The sequence below is a fragment of the Salvelinus sp. IW2-2015 genome, linkage group LG1 (assembly GCF_002910315.2).
Source record: "Salvelinus sp. IW2-2015 linkage group LG1, ASM291031v2, whole genome shotgun sequence".
Lineage (NCBI taxonomy): Eukaryota > Metazoa > Chordata > Actinopteri > Salmoniformes > Salmonidae > Salvelinus > Salvelinus sp. IW2-2015.
The window spans coordinates 24,961,388-24,980,735 of record NC_036838.1 but is presented as its reverse complement, the minus strand read 5'-3'; the positions used below and the strand labels follow the sequence as shown (position 1 = coordinate 24,980,735).

At 43.1% G+C, this 19,348-nt stretch overlaps 2 non-coding genes across 2 annotated transcripts; one reads left to right on the top strand and one right to left on the bottom strand.

Moving 5' to 3' along the window:
- Positions 1 to 13,607: 13,607 nt before the first annotated feature.
- On the bottom strand, positions 13,608 to 13,679 carry trnaw-cca (transfer RNA tryptophan (anticodon CCA)). The gene has a single exon. It is a non-coding gene; the product is annotated as a tRNA-Trp (tRNA).
- A 167-nt stretch (positions 13,680 to 13,846) lies between these two features.
- Positions 13,847 to 13,919, top strand: trnak-uuu (transfer RNA lysine (anticodon UUU)). The gene has a single exon. It is a non-coding gene; the product is annotated as a tRNA-Lys (tRNA).
- The last annotated feature ends 5,429 nt before the right edge of the window (positions 13,920 to 19,348 follow it).

Sequence of the window (19,348 nt, the reverse complement as noted above, 5' to 3'; positions counted from 1 at the left end):
ACTGGTTTGATACATTCACCTCTATTAACCTGCAATGTACTTACATTCAGTAATCTTGCTCCGATTTGTCATCCTGAGGGTCTCAGAGATAAAATGTAGCATAGTTTTGTTTGATCAAACCATTTTATATTCAAATGTAAGAACTGGGTTCTACAGTTTGCTGAATTTTTTGTTTGTATTATCTTTTACCAGATCTAGTGTTATATTCTCCTACATTCATTTAACATTTACACAAACTTCAAAGTTTTTTCTTTCAAATGGTATCAAGAATATGCATATCCTTGCTTCAGGTCCTGAGCTACAGGCAGTTCGATTTGGGTATGTCGTTTTAGGCGGAAATTGAAAAAAACGGTCCGATCCTTAAGAGGATATATATTATTAATTAACCTTTCAGGAAATATCACCTTTGTTATGCAACCTCTCTTCTGGGTGTACTACTCACCGCAGCTGTGTCCCTGGACAGAGCTAACATTTGCATGCCGATACAAATATCCAGAGGTATATGTACATCCTCTTTACTGTGACACATACCCAGACTACCTGTCTGAGTAACGCTGGAACAAATTGTCTTTGGGCCTGTATTCYGAACTGCTACCAATAAATAGATTTGATTTTTGGAGAATGGAATTGCTTGACCTGTTCATTGACACCTCGCCACTAGATGGAGTGATGAACTTGTTGGTGACCTAGTTTTTAAAATAGCTAATTTTCTTACTTTTTAACTCTGCATTGTTGGGAAAGGGCTTGTAAGTATGCATTTCACGGTAAAGTCTACACCTGTTGTATTTGGCACATGTGACAAATAAAATTACATTTGAGGTTGATGTMGTCACAGAGTGGCAAGTCTCCTAACTGCTGATTGGTCAGTCCAGTGGTGCATAGATCTTTATCTCTGCTTCTGTGTTGATGGCTGTTGGAGAGGGGTAGTTTAGTGAGCTGGGACTTTTTATGGCCCTGCCTCTGGGAGCCTGTCAGCTTGTGACATGGGGAGAGTGAGAGGGTCTACCTGTAAGATTTTGTGAAGAGTGCTATAAAATGTACTTCTCTTTGAAGAGGTTTTTGACCACTCAGGGACCTAATCTCAAACACTCATGAAAACATGAAAAAATTATTAGTCTAAACTTAAGAATGTGAATTTGGTCATAAAAATGCTGTTTGATAAGTGATATGCATGAAAATAAAGTTGCTTAAAAATGTGCAATTTTTATGAGATTGGACACTAGCCTAGGCCTTGCTATGAATAAAAGTATATAAAGATAGATTGGTATAAGATATCTGCGCCATTTTCCGGGCACATGTTGACAAGATGCTGGGCAATCACTGGAGGGACATATTGTCCACTTGAGCATCTCTGAATGGTCACCTCAGTGTTAAGCTCAATAAAAACACTAGGGTTTGTTATATTTCAGTCTTCTGTGATGTATATCAAGTAATATTGGGATGCAAGATCAAAATTGAATAAATTTAAACTTTGGGTGCATGTGAAATATTTTCATTCTCCTGAGGGGGGGGGGGGGGGGGGGCCCTCTTCATGACTGAGTGTGGACCATGATAGATCCTTAGTGATGTGGATACAGAGTAACTAGCCAGATTGAGTCGAGCCCTTAAACAGGGAGGCTGTGTGTCTGTAAGCATGGCTTTTGTCAGAGACAGAGGGGAGTCCTCGTAGTAGATAGTAAACATGACAGGAATAGGACCACACACCCTGAAGCTTAAAACATCTCAGTACCACTTGACCCGAGGTATTGAGTCCGCTACATACCATACCCGCATAAGGTGTATGTTGGTGTCGCTTGCTTGCTGCCGCTTGTTTGGTGCCGCTTGCTTGGTGGTGGTGGTGGTGCCGCTTGCGTGCTTGCGTGCGTTGCAAACTCTGGGGCCTTTCAGAACAGGTGTATATATACTGAGATCATGTGACACTTAAATGAAGTCCACCTGTGTGCAATCTAACTAATTATGTGACTTCTGAAGGTAATCGGTTGCACCAGATCTTATTTAGGGGTTTCATAGCAAAGGGGGATGAATACTTTTGCAAGGCATTGTTTGTGACTCGTTTCAGAAAACTAGGCGTATGTCATGCGTCACTACTTCACAGGAYAGCCATTTGAAGGTAAACTTTTTGGCAGAAAATCCTTCTGGAACATGTGACACACTTCCACTTCCATGTGTCTTAATTACAAACTTGTTTCTGTTAATATTAATAAAATTGTTTAATTACGAGCCTAGATGGTTCAGCCACAGAAAAAGAAAGCAACCGTACCAGTAGCCATAATTGGCTGATATAATGAGTGGGCTGGGCATGCCGAGAGATGAGTTCGGATTGGTCTACCATGTACAGTAGCACGCTTGTCTATTTGAGCTGGTCAGTATGTGTAGATAATCCTGACAAATGCAGTTTTTTCTTAAAATATATCGCGTAGTAGAACTGCGTAAGTGTTACACTCCACTTTCTGGGGGACCAAGTTTTGAAATCAGTTGAAATTGTCACGCCCTGATACGTTTTACCTGTCCTTGTGCTTGTGGTGTCGCCCATCTTCCCCATTATCCCCTGTGTATTTATACCTGTGTTTTCTGTCTGTTGCCAGTTCGTCTTGTTTGTTCAAGCCTACCAGTGTTTTGTCTCAACTCCTGTTTTTCCCTAGTCTCTCTTTCTCATCCTCCTGGTTTTTGACCTTTGCCTGTCCTGACCCTGTGCCCACCTGACCACTGCCTATCTCTGACCCTGAAGCTGCCTGTCGTCCTGTACCTTTGCTCCACCTCTGGATTACCTACATCTGCCTGACCTGATCCTGAGCCTGCCTGCCTGCCTGCCGTCCTGTACCTTGGCCTCTGCTCTGGATTATAGACCCCTACCTGTCGTTTGCCTGCCCCTGTGGTTACAATAAACATTGTTACTTCACACAGTCTGCACTTGGGTCTTAACTTGATTCCTGATAGAAATAGAGTATAATAGCTAAGAAAATGGAGAAAACACCTGTCTCCAGATTACATGTTCAAAGTAAGGGCTACCATGGCATCCGTGACAGAGGGAAAAGCGTCCATCCATGTATACGGGTAAGATGGTCTAGCTAGCTATATTTTCAGATATTACATGTTTATCATTTTGTCAGTCTTTTCATTTCAAGTTAGTGTACTGTTAGCTAGCTTGCTAACGTTAGCTGGCTGGCTCGCTAGCTAACATTGTTTAGCTAGCTAGCTAAATGTCTTAGCAAAAGACTCCACTAGGCAAGTATCCATTTCAATGGAATGTTCATGATGTCACTACGACACGACAGCTGTTTGACGTTGCTGGTAAATTCGCTCTGGCTATCTACTCTGATTTCAGAGTACTCTCGTCTGAGTGTGCCAGAGTGCAGAATAATTGACGACTTTACAAACGCTCAAAACCCGTTGAATGTGTCAGTAAACAGCCTAACCAGTAAAATGGTCAGAGTGAGCTGATCTCTCATTTCTGTCTGGAAGTAACTAGCAAACCTAGCCAGTTAGCTTGGGTGCTTGACTGCTGTTAAGACAGAATGGCTAGGATCAACCCTTAAAGAGATGGGTGGGGCTAAGCTTAGGAGGTGTGATGATGCTGATGGGTGTTGAAAAAAATAGCTCTCCAGTAGGTACCAAAACATTCAATTGCCATTTTCTCAAAGTTAGGTTACAAGTTTATCAACTTTCAAATCAAAATGTATTTCCATTGTCCTTCATCTGTAGTGTATGAATACAATGTCCTAGCTCTGAGTCTCTACTTTTATGCAATGTAAAAAACACAATTTCAAATGTTGCTACATAAGACTGAATCGAGACGGTCGGTCAAATATGATGAATTGGATATTTGTTATATAGCCTACTAGCAAGTTGTTTGTTTTGTCCTGTTTCTACTGTTGCAATTCATTTGGAAACTGTCCCAGGTTCGTAACTAATCAGCGAACATTGGCCAACTCTGAAGTAGACAGAGAGAGAGATGAATGGTGCCATATTAAAGATGTTGGGCTCTTTAAGACTAAGTCAACTTGTAATTGTCATTTGTTCCTTGTTTTGCGCTATGTTTGTTTGAAATGTGAGACAATTAGCTTTGTCTTGAAATTCTCAGGAATCGACAACAGAATTCTAGAATTCTATTGGGGTCTAAAGGGTTAAGGTTAGCCATTAACTCCAGGGTTTGGGACAGGCTTGTTAAACAAAAATTATTCAAAAAGACTATCGCTGGATTGAAACTTTCAACCTTTGGAATCAGATTGACCCGTCCACAACGACGTAGCAAACCAAAACCTACTTGAAGCTAAGAGCTCTCACTGTTGCCCCTAGTGGCCGGGTTCCACGTCATCTCCCGACGTCATCAGACATGGATGGACGTCYAATACGGATTGATGATTTGAGTGATTTGAATATCACTCGTTTGATATCTATATAGTTCCCTTTTTTACTTTTGTTGAAACAAATTCACGATCAAAGAAATACATCTACTCTCCACTGCACTTTACCATTGGGAATACTTTTCTCTCTCTCTCTTTCCCTTTCCTTTTCCCCCTTTCCCTCACTCGCCCACTCCCACTCAATCTATACCCCACCCCTACTCTCTCTCTCTCCCTCTTCCTCCTCCACTCTTTCCCTCATATCTAGTGCCATGAGAGGGAACCTACCTACTCCCCTCAGATGAGTATTGTGAATTGAACACAAGTTTTGTTTCATTCTCTGCCTATCTCCCTCTGCATCTCCCCCTCTCTTGATTTTCTTCCTTTTTCTATTTCTCTCCCCCTCTCTCTTGATCTTCCTCTTTCTATTTCTCTCCCCCTCTCTCTTTCTCCCTTTCACTCTCCCTCTGTCCGCTCCTGTGCTTTGTTATTGATTGTAAATGTGCTTGAACACACCCACTCATCCTCCCACGCACCTGCCAGCAGTGTAGCAGTCTTCCTTTCCCTCTCCCTTTTTCTCTCTCTCCTCTCTCTCTTTTAATCTGTCTCTGTTGCTCTCATACATCATCCACTCTTTCTTTCTATTCTCTCCCTATACCATCCCCCTCTCTCTTACTCTTTCTCTCTCTCTCCCTCCCCCTCTCTCTCCTTTCTTCTCTCTCAACTGGGGCCATGGATACAAGTGAGCACTGCAGCAGAATTAATGTCTACTTTGACGTTCCATCATTCGGCATAGCGCCTGTGATGTCCACAATATCCCAGCAAATAACTACACATGCTGACACATTCAACCACTCAAATACATTGCAACGTTTCAATCCCATTTTGAAAATGTTTATGTGATTTATTTTATTTTATGGAAATTGATGGCATGAAGGTGTCAAACTCATTCCAGGGCTACATGTTTTTATTTTTTCCTTTCATTAAAGACCTAGACAACCAGGTGAGGGGAGCGCTTTACTAATTAGTTACCTTAAATCATCAATCAAGTACAAGCTAGGAGCGAAAACCTGCAGACACTCGGCCAGCCGTGGAATGAGTTTGTCACATGTTAGGAATGAACTGAAATGCAGGTGAGAGGACCAAACTTGAACGCAACACTAGTTGCCTTGAACCCAGCTCCCTAGCAACTCAACAAACATCAGCTGCAACTTATTGATAATCAGCCTCCACACCTGTCCTTAATCTCCTTAATCACCACTACCCTACTTAAAGCTGACCAAAATAACATTCCACCTCTCTGTTGTGCAGTGTATTTTGTGTGACTAGCCTGATCAAGTGGTGCAGCCCCTGACAAGCTACTATCTCGGCAGTTCTACWAACGTTATTTTGTGGGGGATTTCCATCCCCACAGCAGCCGAACTACCACGGCCTGATGACGTCTACTTGAGACTTCAAACTACAGAGTCCACCCCTGGATACTTAATCTGCAGCCCTTGACTTCATCTGGTCCATTCTCATTCCCCTCCTGAATCCCCATTGTCCCTTCCATCTCCAGTTACTCAAGCAAACAGCAAAATTACCTTTCATTTTTTTTTTTTTTAAGCTATCAAACAACCTCTCATGGCACAATAGGGACTGTGAAATGGCATGCACACACATTCTTTAGTTATATTGTTGTATTTATACATTTTGTGACTGTTCTAGCCTATCAGTGTTTTGTTAGTTGTTAGGTTTTTGTATGGACCCCAGGAAGAATAGCTGATGCTTCAGCAAAAAGCTAATGGGGATCTGAATAAACCAATAAAAACAATTCTCGCATTCATTCCATTTCCTCAATATATTCTAAACCCATATCAATGTCTGATCCTTAAACATGTGAATTGATTTCTAGGCGATACAGTTTATGCAGTGCATGCAGTGTGTGTGTGTATTGTGATTGTTGCATAGTGGGTGAGGGCTCCAAGGGAGGGTTGAGACTGGGGTCTGGGTGGTCAGAGATGAGGGAGTCTCTCCCACCAGGATGTTTTCTTGGCAAACAGAAAGAGACTGGCCTCAGCTCTATTTGCACTGTGCCTCAAGTCATCTATCATATATAGTACCTTTCAAACCAATATGTTTATCAGCAAGTTTAGCATGCCTGCAACTTTTTGCCAACTTCTCTTTATTTTCTGCCAAGCGACCAAGTCATGATTGCGGTAAAGTTCTGCTTACAGCTTAGTATAAATGTAGCCGTAATGCTGAAGCTGCATTGGCACGCACTATGCTCTTATGCTCTTGATGGTTGCTAGGCAGCAGCCGTTACTAGGCTGTTACCATCCTCCTGACAATTCGAAGCATTGCGAGGCATGTCACTTTGCCCATCTCTTCGCATAGCAGACCACAAAGCATGCACTGTTTTCTTAATCACAACTTGATAGATCTTTAAAGAACTACTGTGGGAATGAACATCACTGAATGATTAAATTATAGGAATAAAGTAGGCTAATAATTCAATTGAAGGCATGTATCAAATTGTTGATTACTAAAACTTCCAGTGGGTCAAGTAGATGATCATTTCAGCGCTGATTTGAGACAAGCGTGTTTTCACTGAATCTGCATTTGGATATTGGTTATAGGCTGCAATTAGGCTGAGAAAATGTTAGCTAAGTTGTGGTGAGTGAGTGCATGCTCAATGATCATCTTGTCTAGTTGGCTCATTTATTAGAACTAATCTGAAATGTTGCCAGTATGTTATATAGCTTATTAACAAGTGGATTATTTTGCTCTTCACCCGCAGTCGCTTCATAGCCTAGGCCTACTCCCAACCAAAAGCCTGGGACTTGCCTGATCAATCAATGTGATTTTGTTTCACTAAATCTCTGTCTGTATATTTGGTTAATTGGTCTCTTGCTGGGCAAATAAGTAGAGGTGGTAGGCCTATAGCTCATCTATTTGTTTTCTCATCTATCACTGTTCAGAAACATTTAGCATGCAATAATGTAGCCTAAATCATTTGTAGGTCTATTATTTTTGCTTGATCACGTATAGGCAACTGTAAAAGCCTGCGACGGGTTGTGAAATATGAACACGAGACTGCTATTATTTTCTAACGGTAGCGTGATGAAGATACTCTCAACGCGAGACCCTACGCCTGCTCCCTAACAAAGCGGAAGTGGCCTAAGGGTAGGAAAGAGATGAAACGTGGATCAAAATAACATCTGCTTGGGTGGTAGGTAGCCTAGTGGTTAGAGAATTAGGCCAGTCATTGGAAGTTGGTGGTTCAAATCCCTGAGCTGACACTGTGATTTTGTTGTTGTCGATGTGCCCTTGAGCAGAGCACTTAACCCTAGATGCTCCTGTAAGTCGCTCTGGATAAGAGCATCTGCTAAATGTTTTAAAATACAACGCTTTTGTTATATGACAGCGGTTCCACACTTTAATGTGACACAAGTTGTGTGGGAATTGTTTTTTATTTGATTCTGTTATTTTCCATTATATTATTAGTATAAAATATTTGTATGTTGACTGTGATCGGGGTAAGTGTGTCTTGTCTGTTTAATTAACAAAACCAAAAAATAAACGCTCAGCCAGATAAATGCTCAGCCAGATTACAAATAAACGCTCAGCCAGATAAATGCTCAGCCAGATTACAAATAAACGCWCAGCCAGATCGGCCCACACCTACTCACACTCCTAAACGTGCCGGCATGTGCACTGGAGGTTTAAAAGGCTTATCCCGGTAAGAATGTGGTCAAAATGGGACCGTATGAATTGGGTTCTTTAAAACATTGGCAGCTTTTTAAAACATTTTTTTTTACAGGCAACATACCATGAATCCTATGTGAAAGAAGTAATACACTGACTCATAAAGGGCCCATGCCTGTTCCCTTCAAAGTGGGGCCAAGTACAATAATGGCATATAGGGCCATTGGGGAGAATGCGGACAGAATCACAGAATCCAGACTTTAAACTGGAATTAAACAACATGAATTGACGTTCAACAGTTTTGAACTTAGCAGGAAATCAACTAAATGTATCAAATGTATTAGAAAATGTAGTAATTTGCCCAAGTTATTCCGAAGATATGAAACACAATGCATCACTGATTTGTACTTTCCTGCAACTTTCTGAAACGGCACAGGAATGACACAGGAATGACCATGTGTCTGTGTGCGTGTGAACGTTGCCCGCGTATGTCTGCACTTCGTGTAGCCGTTAGTGACGATGCTAATGCTAACCTTCCTCTGGAAGAGATGGAAAGTATTTCACCCAAAACCTTCTCAATATGTGTGTATACTGTATGTGTGGGAGGGTAGGGGCTAGCTTGGCATTGTAATTTTCAGAGGGAGGCTCGACTCAATTATATGATGGCTCTGTGCAAGCTGGAGCACAGAAAGCAGTATGGATTAGAGGTCTTCACGGATCCACCTGTACCTGAATACCCGAGACCCAATTGGGGATCCAAGCGGGTCTGGATCCATAATGTGAAATAATATCACGGGTCTGCGTCATATCTGATATGATTGTCACAGCTCTCAGGTATGTGTAATTTTAACTGACTTGTCCGAAAGGGCCCGTACAGTAGAGAGAGACATTTTATCATTTATGCTGCTGCTGTTGCATTTGCACGCTTGACGCGTGTAGATTGTTGTTGTTGGCCAATCATAAGTAATCAAAGCGGKAATTGGCTACAGTTAGGAGATAAAGTTAGGAGATACAGTATCTAATCAATAAAAGATGGAATTATAATTACAAGGAAAAGGAGTAGCTACAACGACCAAGTGTCAAGCCCTGATCTGTTCCACCTGTCTTTGTGATTGTCTCCGCCCATCTCCAGGTGTCACCTGTTTTCCCCTGTGTTCCCTGTTTGTCTGTTGCCAGTTTGTTTTGTCAAGTCAACCAGCGTGTTTTTCCGCGCTCCTGTTTTTCCTTGTCTCTGTTTTGCTAGTCCTCCTGTTTTTTTACCCTTGCCTGCCTTGACTCTGAACCCACCTGCCTGACCATACTGCCTGCCCTGACCTCGAGCCTGCCTGCCACTGTACCTCCTGGACTCTTACCTGGTTTATGATCTTTTTCCTGTCCACGACTATTCTCTTGCCTGCCCCTTGGATTATAATACATATCAGAGACTCGAACCATCTGCATCTGGGTCTCGCCCTGTGCCCTTATACCAAAGCCAACAGGTAGGCTGCTATTCTGAATGGATTTGTTGTTATTTGTAACTGTAGGATGAGAAAGCACATGCACTGAAGCCTAAATGAGCCAACTAGCTAACCTTAGCTAGCTTAACTAGCTCTTCCTGGTTTGATGATAAATAACCTAGCTGTGGCAGCTATTAGTGTACTATAGCGCGAGTCGGCTTGGTTGGTTGCTGTCTCTCCCTCCCTCCCTCCTCCCTGTATGTCTAGATCACAGTATGCCCCCTCCCCGCCCACTAGAGTGGCCCCTCTCTCTACCTCTGGCGCTGTATCAACTCTGGTTAATAAAGTAGCTTGAAAAATGACTTTTCTGCTGCTTCCCTCACTTGGATCGGATCGAACCGGGTCTGGATCCAACCAAGTCTATACAGAACGCATCTATATGTCCTCGGGTCCGTTTGTAACGGGTCTCTATACGCATTTATGCATATTGAGTCCAGGTGGGAAAGCCTCAGGTCCATTTCGGATTGGGTACAACTTTTTGTACCTCTGGATACATCTCCACACACACACACACACGTGTGCACACAGCACACACACATGCAGGACTGAGTACACTACCACACCTTATGCACCTATGCACTGCTGTATGCTCCCTTGCATATTCACCCTTTCTTCCCTCCATCCCTCCATCTTTCCCTCCATCTCTCTCCCGGAAATGAGTGGGAGGGAGTCCCCGGGTCCTCAGAGTGCAGCGATTGATGGATGAGGAGTGCAGAAATCGATGGACGAGCAGAGACAACAAGGTCACCTTCATACAGAGAGAGACATATGGGGAGAGAGGGAGGGATTAAAGGAGGAGAGAGGACTGTGATAGAGAGGGAGGGGAAGCAGAACGAGGGAATGAGATTGAGAAACATGAGTCAGGGTTGAAGAGAGAGGGGAATAGTGCTGGCGATATGGAACTAAAGGAGAGAAAAGAGAGAGCTGTGACAGAAGGGAGCGTAGAAGAGAGTGACACATGGGGGAGAGAGGGCAGAGAGTGTGAGGAGGGGAAGTTGGAAAGAGGAAGAAGGAAAGAGAGGGAGAGAAAATGAACATAGAGAGAGCAGGCAGTGGTAGAGGGCTGGAGTTTATATTCCTTAAGGCTACACAGAAAGATTTGTGTGGTGATTGTTTACAGCCCGCCTCGTCTTTCTCTCCCTCCTCCGCTTTCTCACACCACCGTTTTATGTTCCAATTAGTCACTGATGTTTAGGCTTCAAACACCCCCCACATCCCCCTACCCACACATGGGTGTGTTTGAGTGTGTGTATGTGTGTGTTTTAGGAGGAGGGGAAGAGAGAGCAATGCTTTTTCACACATAATTTATTCATCAGGTGAGTCATGAGCAGTGCCTGAGAGAGAGGTTACAGAAGTGTCAAACTAGGAGGAGAGTGACAAAGAGAGAAAACGAAAGAAATATGGAGGAGGGAAAGAGGGGTAGACCGGAAATGGAGTGAAGGAGAGAGGGGGAGGAGAGAGAGGGGAAGTGGTTTGACCAAGGAGAGGAGGGCAGGGGAGAGAGTGAAAAATAATTGAAAGTGTGTGTGTGTGTGTGTGTGTTGTGTGTGTGTGTGTGTGTGTGTGTGTGGTGTGTGTGTGTGGTGTGTGTGTGTGGTGTGTGTGTGTGTGGTGTGTGTGTGTGTGTGTGTGTGTGTGTGTGGTGTGTGTGTGTGTGTGTGTGTGTGTGTGAGAGAAAGAGTTGAGCTCATGGTAAGGCATGGTATAGGCTGAGAATAGCTGGTGAGTTTTAGTCACCCTCTCTGTGACCTGAAGTCTTTGAGGGTCAGTTAATCTCCTAGATCTCATTGATTTGCATCTCAGAACAGATCATATTGACTTATCTTGTGTCATTGAGTTAGCATCAACAGGTCTGAGAGCAACTCTTAGTCTGGTCAGATTTAACCATTGTGGCTGCGCTAGACACAAATACCTGCTTAGCCTTATTACAGATCTTCTGTAATCAAGAGGACATGAATAGAACTAGCAGTGACTTATACAAGACGTATTAGACACCAGTGTACTTCTCCTTTGTCTTCCTATCTCTATACTATATCCTCAACCACACAGGCAACAAGCAGTTTTATCTGTTTCAATGTTGTATGGATATACGACACACTGTGACAAGCATCAGTGCACTTACCCTCCCACACCACATCCCACCTACGCTTGCGCAAACACATTGATACACACCCTGGAACGATAAAACAGATATGCCTTTAAAGTGTGGGTAAATGTTAAATTATAGATACGTGAAAGTCATCATGTAACTTAGCAACCACCTACAGTGCGCAAACAAATTGTTTTAAAAAATAAATGTTTCACAGGTGACCATATACTCTGCTTGGCCAGTTGAGTTTGTTGGGCAGAGGTTGGGTGGAGGAGGAGAAAGGGGAGGAAGAACACAACATTAAAGAAGAAACATTAGGATTTATAAAGAGAGAGATCAGAATAAAATGCCAAGAATGCCTTTCTTCAAGGTTCAGTGTGATGATCAGACACAGTATACAACATCTATTAATCAAATAGTTCCAATGGTAGCCTACACACAATATGTAGTCTGGGTAGGCTACCAGTATTTTTAGCTAACTTCAAATCAAATCAAAGTGTATTTGTCACGTGCGCCGAATACAACAGGTGTAGACCTTACAGTGAAATGCTTACTTACAGGCTCTAACCAACAGTGCAAAAAAGGTATGAGGTGAACAATAGGTAAGTAAAGAAATAAAAACAACAGTAAAAAGACAGTGAAAAATAACAGTAGCGAGGCTATATACAGTAGCGAGGCTATATACAGTAGCGAGGCTATAAAAGTAGCCACATTTCTTCAGCCTCCTGAGGCTGTTGCGCCTTCTTCACGACACTGTCTGCGTGGGTGGACCATTTCAGTTTGTCGTTGATGTGTACACCGAGGAATTTAAAATGTTCCACTTTCTCCACTGCTGTCCCGTCGATGMGGATAGGGGAGTGCTCCCTCTGCTGTTTCCTGAGGTCCACGATCATCTCTTTAGTTTTTTTTAGGTTGAGTGAGAGGTTGTTTTCAAGACACCACACTCCGAGTGCCCTCACCTCCTCCCTGTAGGCTGTCTCGTCGTTGTTGGTAATCAAGCCCACTACGGTTGTGTCGTCTGCAAACTTGATGATTGAGTTGGAGGCGCGCATGGCCAAGCAGTCGTGGGTGAACAGGGAGTACAGGAGGGGGCTGAGCATGCACCCTAGTGGGGCCCCAGTGTTGAGGGTCAGTGAGGTGGAGATGTTGTTTCCTAACCTTCATCACCTGGGGGCGGCCCATCAGAAAGTCCAGCACCCAATTGCACAGGGCGCCAGCTTGATGATGAGCTTGGAGGGTAATATGGTGTTGAATGCTGAGCTGTAGTCAATGAACAGTATTCTTACATAGGTATTCCTCTTGTCCAGATGGGATAGGGCAGTGTGATGGCGATTGCGTCGTCTGTGGACCTGTTAGGGTGGAATGCAAACTGAAGTGGGTCTAGGATGGCCGGTAAGGTGGAGGTGATATGATCCTTCACTAGTCTCTCAAAGCACTTCATGATGACAGAAGTGAGTGCTACTGGGTGGTTTAGTTCAGTTACCTRTGCCTTCATGGGTACAGGAACAATGGTGGCCATCTTTAAGCATGTGGGGACAGCAGATTGGGAAAGGGAGTGATTGAATATGTCCGTAAACACACCAGCCAGCTAGTCTGCGCATGCTCTGAGGACGCGGCTAGGGATGTCATCTGGGCCAGCAGCCTTGCGAGGGTTAACGCATTTAATCTGAGGGTCCAGGGTTCAAGTCCCTGTTCACCTGTGGACAATCCCAGAGCCAAAACAGCTTAGTCTGAAGACTTTAGGATTTTTAATCTGAACCTRCTGGTTTAAACTCTCTGTTCAAAGACTGATTATAAGTTGTCAATCACACAGCATCATCTGATTTAGGAATTTGCAGTGTGCCAGGCTTTTGTGAGAGACAAATGTCATCTAAAGCAGCATTGGTTTGATCTTTTTCGTGCGAGATTTGTACTGTAAAGCCACATTGGTACTTGTGCTTATTCTTTGACTTCGCTGTGTAAAGAAGGCAGAGATTGCACACATAAACACCCTGACCACGATGTGATTTGAACACATAACCTTCTGATCTGGAGTCAGACGCGCTACCGTTGCACCACGAGGTCTTGTACAATTTGTATTTTTGGAGGGGATGGCTAGTTCAGAMTTCGTAGACTGTATCAATTGGAATGGAGGCCTGTTTCTCTGGGGAAATGTACCATCTGACAATGCCCCCTCGTCAGCACGTGCCTCTGCCRGGCAGGTTAGGTGTATGGAATTAAGCAAAACCAGAGCCCGGATAGCTCAGTCGGWAGAGCATCAGACTTTTAATCTGAGGGTCCAGGGTCCAAGTCCCTGTTTGGGTGTTACTTTAATGTTCACCTTCGTTCAGTAGGCAGTCTTTCTGTACTTTCATGTTCTATGACTTTCCATGACATGTTCGCCTGTGGACAATACACTCCCAGAGCCAAAACAGCTTAGTCTGAAGACTAGGATTTTTTAATCTGAATCTCCAGGTTTAAATGTTTTACTCACGTCGGCCACGGAGAAGGAGGGGGGGGGCACAGTTCTTGTTAGCGGGCCACGACGGTGGCACTGTATTATCCTCAAAGAGCGCAAAGAAGGTGTTTAGTTTGTCTGGAAGCCTGACGTCGGTGTCCGTGACGTGGCTGGTTTTCTTTTTGTCATCCGTGATTTCCTGTAGACCAGGCCACATACGTCTCGTGTCTGAGCCATTGAATTGCGACTAATTTGTCCCTGTACCGGCATTTCACTTGTTTGATTGTCTTGCAGAGGGAATAACTACACTGTTTATATTCAGCCATATTCCCAGACCTCTTTCCGTGGTTAAATGTGGTGGTTCGCACTTTCAGTTTTGCGCGAATGCCGCCATCCATCCACGGTTTCTGGTTAGGGTAGGTTTAATTTAATAGTCACAGTGGGTACAACATCTCCAATGCACTTCCTTATAAATTCACTCACTGGGACGATGTAATTCTCTGAGGCTGACCGGAACATATCCCAGTCCGCGTGATCAAAACAATCTTGAAGCATGGATTCCGATTGGTCAGACCAGCGTTGAATGGTTCTAGTTACTGGTACATCCTGTTTGAGTTTCTGCCTATAAGATGGTAGGAGCAAGATGGAGTCATGGTCGGATTTGCCAAAGGGAGGGCAGGGGAAGGCTTTGTATGCATCGCGGAAGTTAGAGTAGCAGTGGTTGAGTATATTACTCCTGCGTGTAGTGCAATCAACATGCTGATAGATTTTAGGTAGCCTTGTTCTCAAATTTGCTTTGTTAAAATCCCCATCTACAATAAATGCAGCCTCAGGATATATGGTTTCCAGTTTACATAGAGTCAAGTGAAGTTCCTTTAGGGCCACCTTGGTGTCTGCTTGACGGGGAATGTACACAGCTGTGACGGTAACTGACCAGAATTCTCTTGGAAGGTAATATGGCCGGCATTTGATTGTGAGGAATGCTAGGACTGGTGAGCAGAAGGACTTGAGTTCCTGTATGTTGTTATGATTACACCATGAGTCGTTAATCATGAGGCATACACCCCTGCCCTTCCTCTTCCCAGAGAGGTCTTTATCTCTGTCGGCGCTGTCGTGACGTTGTATTAGTTAATGTGGCGACTGTTGCTCATCGAATGATTACAAGTTTCTAATTACGTGATTAACTGAATCAAGCAATTATTAACTCATTAACCTGGGGCACCATGGGAAAACTAGTTTTTATTGAGTTTCTATTTCTCAAATMAACGAATATCAAGAATTCGTTAAATTCGTCAAAGAATATCAGAATATCGATTTTACCACAGCCGCTAATTAACCAGTTGCCTCTAACAGTCTCGTTCTGAACGTCGTATAGCCCGGGATTCTGCACGGACCCGGGTCTCACTAATGAATTCGCACCACACCAATCTTAGTTGAATGTTTATTTACTAAAAGCTAAAATGATGATAAAAGATACACATACACAAAAACACATTCMAGGCTATTGATTAGAACTTAGTATAACGGGCCAACACACTAGGGCGCGTGTTACCTAAAATGGTGATTTAAAAGAGAGAGAAAGAGAGAGATTACACGAGAGGAATATACATTTGGMTGAAATTGTCAACTATGCTCATTCTAACCCTAGCCTTGCCCCAAACTGCCGCTGTTATGAGTCAGAATATAATGATGTTATTACTTGTGGAAGGTCTCCGTGGATTTTCCCGCGTGGACCGTTCAAGCTGCTCAATGACGCACTTCTCCTGCGCACCTCTCTWGGTGTCCTCACGACACGATGTCCGTGTCCTTTGYCTTTACTGGCCTGTTCCTTTGTCCTCGCTCTGGAAGGGGTCTTCGGYGGACAGATAGCTCTGTAGCTCAGAGCTCACAGCGTAAAGATGAAAGAGTGTAGATACCACGATTCGATGGGGAGTGGAGGRWAGGTGGTTCGGCTTGAATACACCCGCTTAGACCGCTACTCATCCGTAGCTTGGGTAGAAAAAGATTTCTTTGTCTTCAAACTTGTTGCGTTTTGGGTTCGTTGACCTTTTAGACCTTTGGCTGCAGCTCGGGTCACTTAGTCTAATCTGTTAATTCTGCACTCACAGGTTTTATACCCTCGGGTCAGAAGTGGGCGTAACCGCCTTCAGGGCAATTCTCTGGGCGTACCAAGTTTGAGGGGCAAGGTATAGATTTTACTCAAATCCAATTTTAGACAACTAACTTCACATTTCATCTCTACCGAAACATTCTCTTTGATTTGGACATTTTCCACACAACGTACAATYTATAAACATCAAGCATATACGAGGAAAACTCTTAACGTTACAATGTTTTCATAATAACGTAATCTATTAACCTTTAATAACAAAACAAAATTGACATACATTTTGATATTCCATCTATCGTCATGACCACCATTGTAGTTGARGGAAACCAMTGTTCCAAAGTCCCTTTATTGCATGTTTAAAGTTCTGAYGCTGGTTCTCCATAGTGAGAGGGAATATTTTCTGTGGCCTCAGAATTACCATGGGTGTGAGGGGTCATAAAACCCCCACATCTTCAGACCCTTAGATCTCTCCTCATCTGTTGGGGTTGAGAGATAATCTGTAGGGTTGTGGTCTCCTGTAACCTGACCTGATCAGGACAGTCATGACAGCGGATGCATGGAGAAGCCCGGTGGCTGAACCGATTCCAACAAAATACASAATATTTGCACATCTTTCCCAGAAATCGATTTAAGCATAGCCAAACCGTCAATACATTAGCATTCCGCATTTTGGACTAAGCGAATGAGGACATATTTTCASGTAAATCTGAATGGATTATCAAAAAACTGTCATGGATTAATTACATAACAACCGAAGCTTCAGTAAAATATGTCAGAATGTTTTTTAACCAATAACGTATTGCTGGTTTATTGGAAAATGTACTGCTGTGATCAAACCAGATGTGCATGGGTTTCAATGGCTGACCTGTGCAGGGAAAATATATATAATATGGATTTTATTATTCCACTTTTTAAGTTGGAAATMTTGTTTTTGTTTTGGAAAAGAAGTTCTCAGGGTGGAGGTTGTCAGTTTTGTTGCGCATTTGAAATGTAGGTCTCAGGGAAACTGGGAGTGCTGTGCAGCTGGTGATTTATGGCCCTGCTGACAGTTGGTGATTTATGACCTTGTGTTGGAGGGGAGAGAGACTGATAGATTCAACTCGTGCTTTTGAGTGGGAGGGTGGTAATATTTGAGGTGTAATAAACAAGCGCAAAAGTTACAATTTCATGCAGCGGTAATGGGAAGTTTTAAGACCCACAAAGAGCAGGTCTTAACAGTAACGCAGTTGATACTGGCATGGATGTTGAGAGCATAAGCGCAGCCCATCCAGCTATGATGAACAGTGCCCATGGAAGGAAAGGCGTGCCTTTGTTCCAGTGAATTTCATATTTAGAAACGTAAAAAACGATTGGTTTCCTATAATGCCATATCAAACGGCAGATTTGTTTTACATCGGTCTCGCACATAGGCAACGATACAATTGACAGTAGCCTAGTTTTTGTATGGACGTGTGAATGTTATGCATAAAGACATTTAGGCCACTTGTGCACACAGGGGAAAGACTGAAAGAAGTGACTTATAATATCATGTTTCTGACCTGGTCCTATTTAGAAATATAGTTGAAATGTTGGTTGAAAAAACAGATACACATTTTTTCTGTTTAATTTGATTAAAAACAAAACATATTAGAAATGTTAAGAAATATTAAATCGATGGGTTTATGGTGAGAACGTACATGGCTCCAATGCAAAACAATTATGTTAGCTGTTTCTGGAGAAATGCAAATATGATCTCTAAGATGGTTCCATGTTGTTTATAAAACATGGCATTTGCAAGCAGCATAATTTCACCTGATATTTGATCTTTATCTATCTTCTGTGAAAAGTTTGGATGTGTGTTAAAACCTTAATAGTCTAAGTTGCCTTGTCTGTAGTATACACCCACAGGAAGCAATTATGGTGCTTGTAACTGTATTTAGACAACTATTTAAAACAATTTGTTTTGTTTGCTTAGAATTATACAAACTGCCCTTTTAGGCCTCATCAGTAGCCTAGTTAATTTAATCTTGCTTATTGAATATGTTTGGCATGTCCATGTCTAGACTGCAATTTACAGTAGGCATAGTCCCCTCATTAGTATGAATGAGCCTATGTTTAACAATGTATCTCCATATTGATGCAATGCAATTAGAACAATGTGGACTGCAAAAATGTTCCAACATGTTTAGCAAATACGGGCAGACTGTTTACCGAACTAGGCTATAATGGACTAACATTAAAATTGGAGTTCATGACAATGCAATACATTAAAAAAAAAATGAAAATAAACAATTCAAAGCAACCACATATTTAGCCATGAAGCACGTTCTGATTGGCCAGTTAGGGGCCAAGCCTCGACACACCCAGAACTTGTTTATTRATCAAAACCAAGCCCTTTCTCGCCACTGCCAGCTATTGCACCCGTAATTTCCGCTGTGAAAAAAGCAACAATATTTCTGACAGAACCCAGAACCTATAATGCTGCAGTTTACCAGGTTTGTTACAATAGACCCCAGTGTGTGCTAGTTGAAAGGGGGAGAATCCTTTACAAAGTTGACCAATTAAGAGCTGCCAATGAACATAATTAGTTGTCTGCAGCACAGGGTATGGGAGCTGTCCCCCAACACTAATTGTTTGAGCTGGCATATAGGCGATACATACTAATACTGCTGCTACTGAGTCTGAGTGATCTGGAGCAGGTTTTCATCAAGGATCTCTCTGTACTTTGCTCCATGCATCTTTGCCTCAGTCCTGATTAGTCTCCTAATCCCTGCCACTGAAAAACATCTCCACAGCATGATYCTYKCACCACCATGCTTCACTGTAGGGATGYTGCCAGGTTTCCTCCAGATGTGACGCTTGGCATTCAGGCGCAAGAGTTCAATCTGGGTTTCATCASACAAGAGAATCTTGTTTCTCATGGTCTGAGAGTCTTTAGGTGCCTTTTGGCAAACTCCAAGCGGGCTTTCATGTACCTTTTACTGAAGAGTGGCTTCCGTCTGGTCACTCTACCATAAAGGCCTAATTGGTGGAGTGCTGCAGAGATGGTTGTCCTTCTGGAAGTTRCCCCCATCTCCACAGAGGAACTCTAGAGCTCTGATAGAGTGACCATRAGGTTCTTGGTCACCTCCCTGACCAAGGTGCTTCTCCTCCCGATTGCTCAGTTTGGCCAGGCGGCCAGCTCTAGGAAGAGCTTTGGTGGTTCCA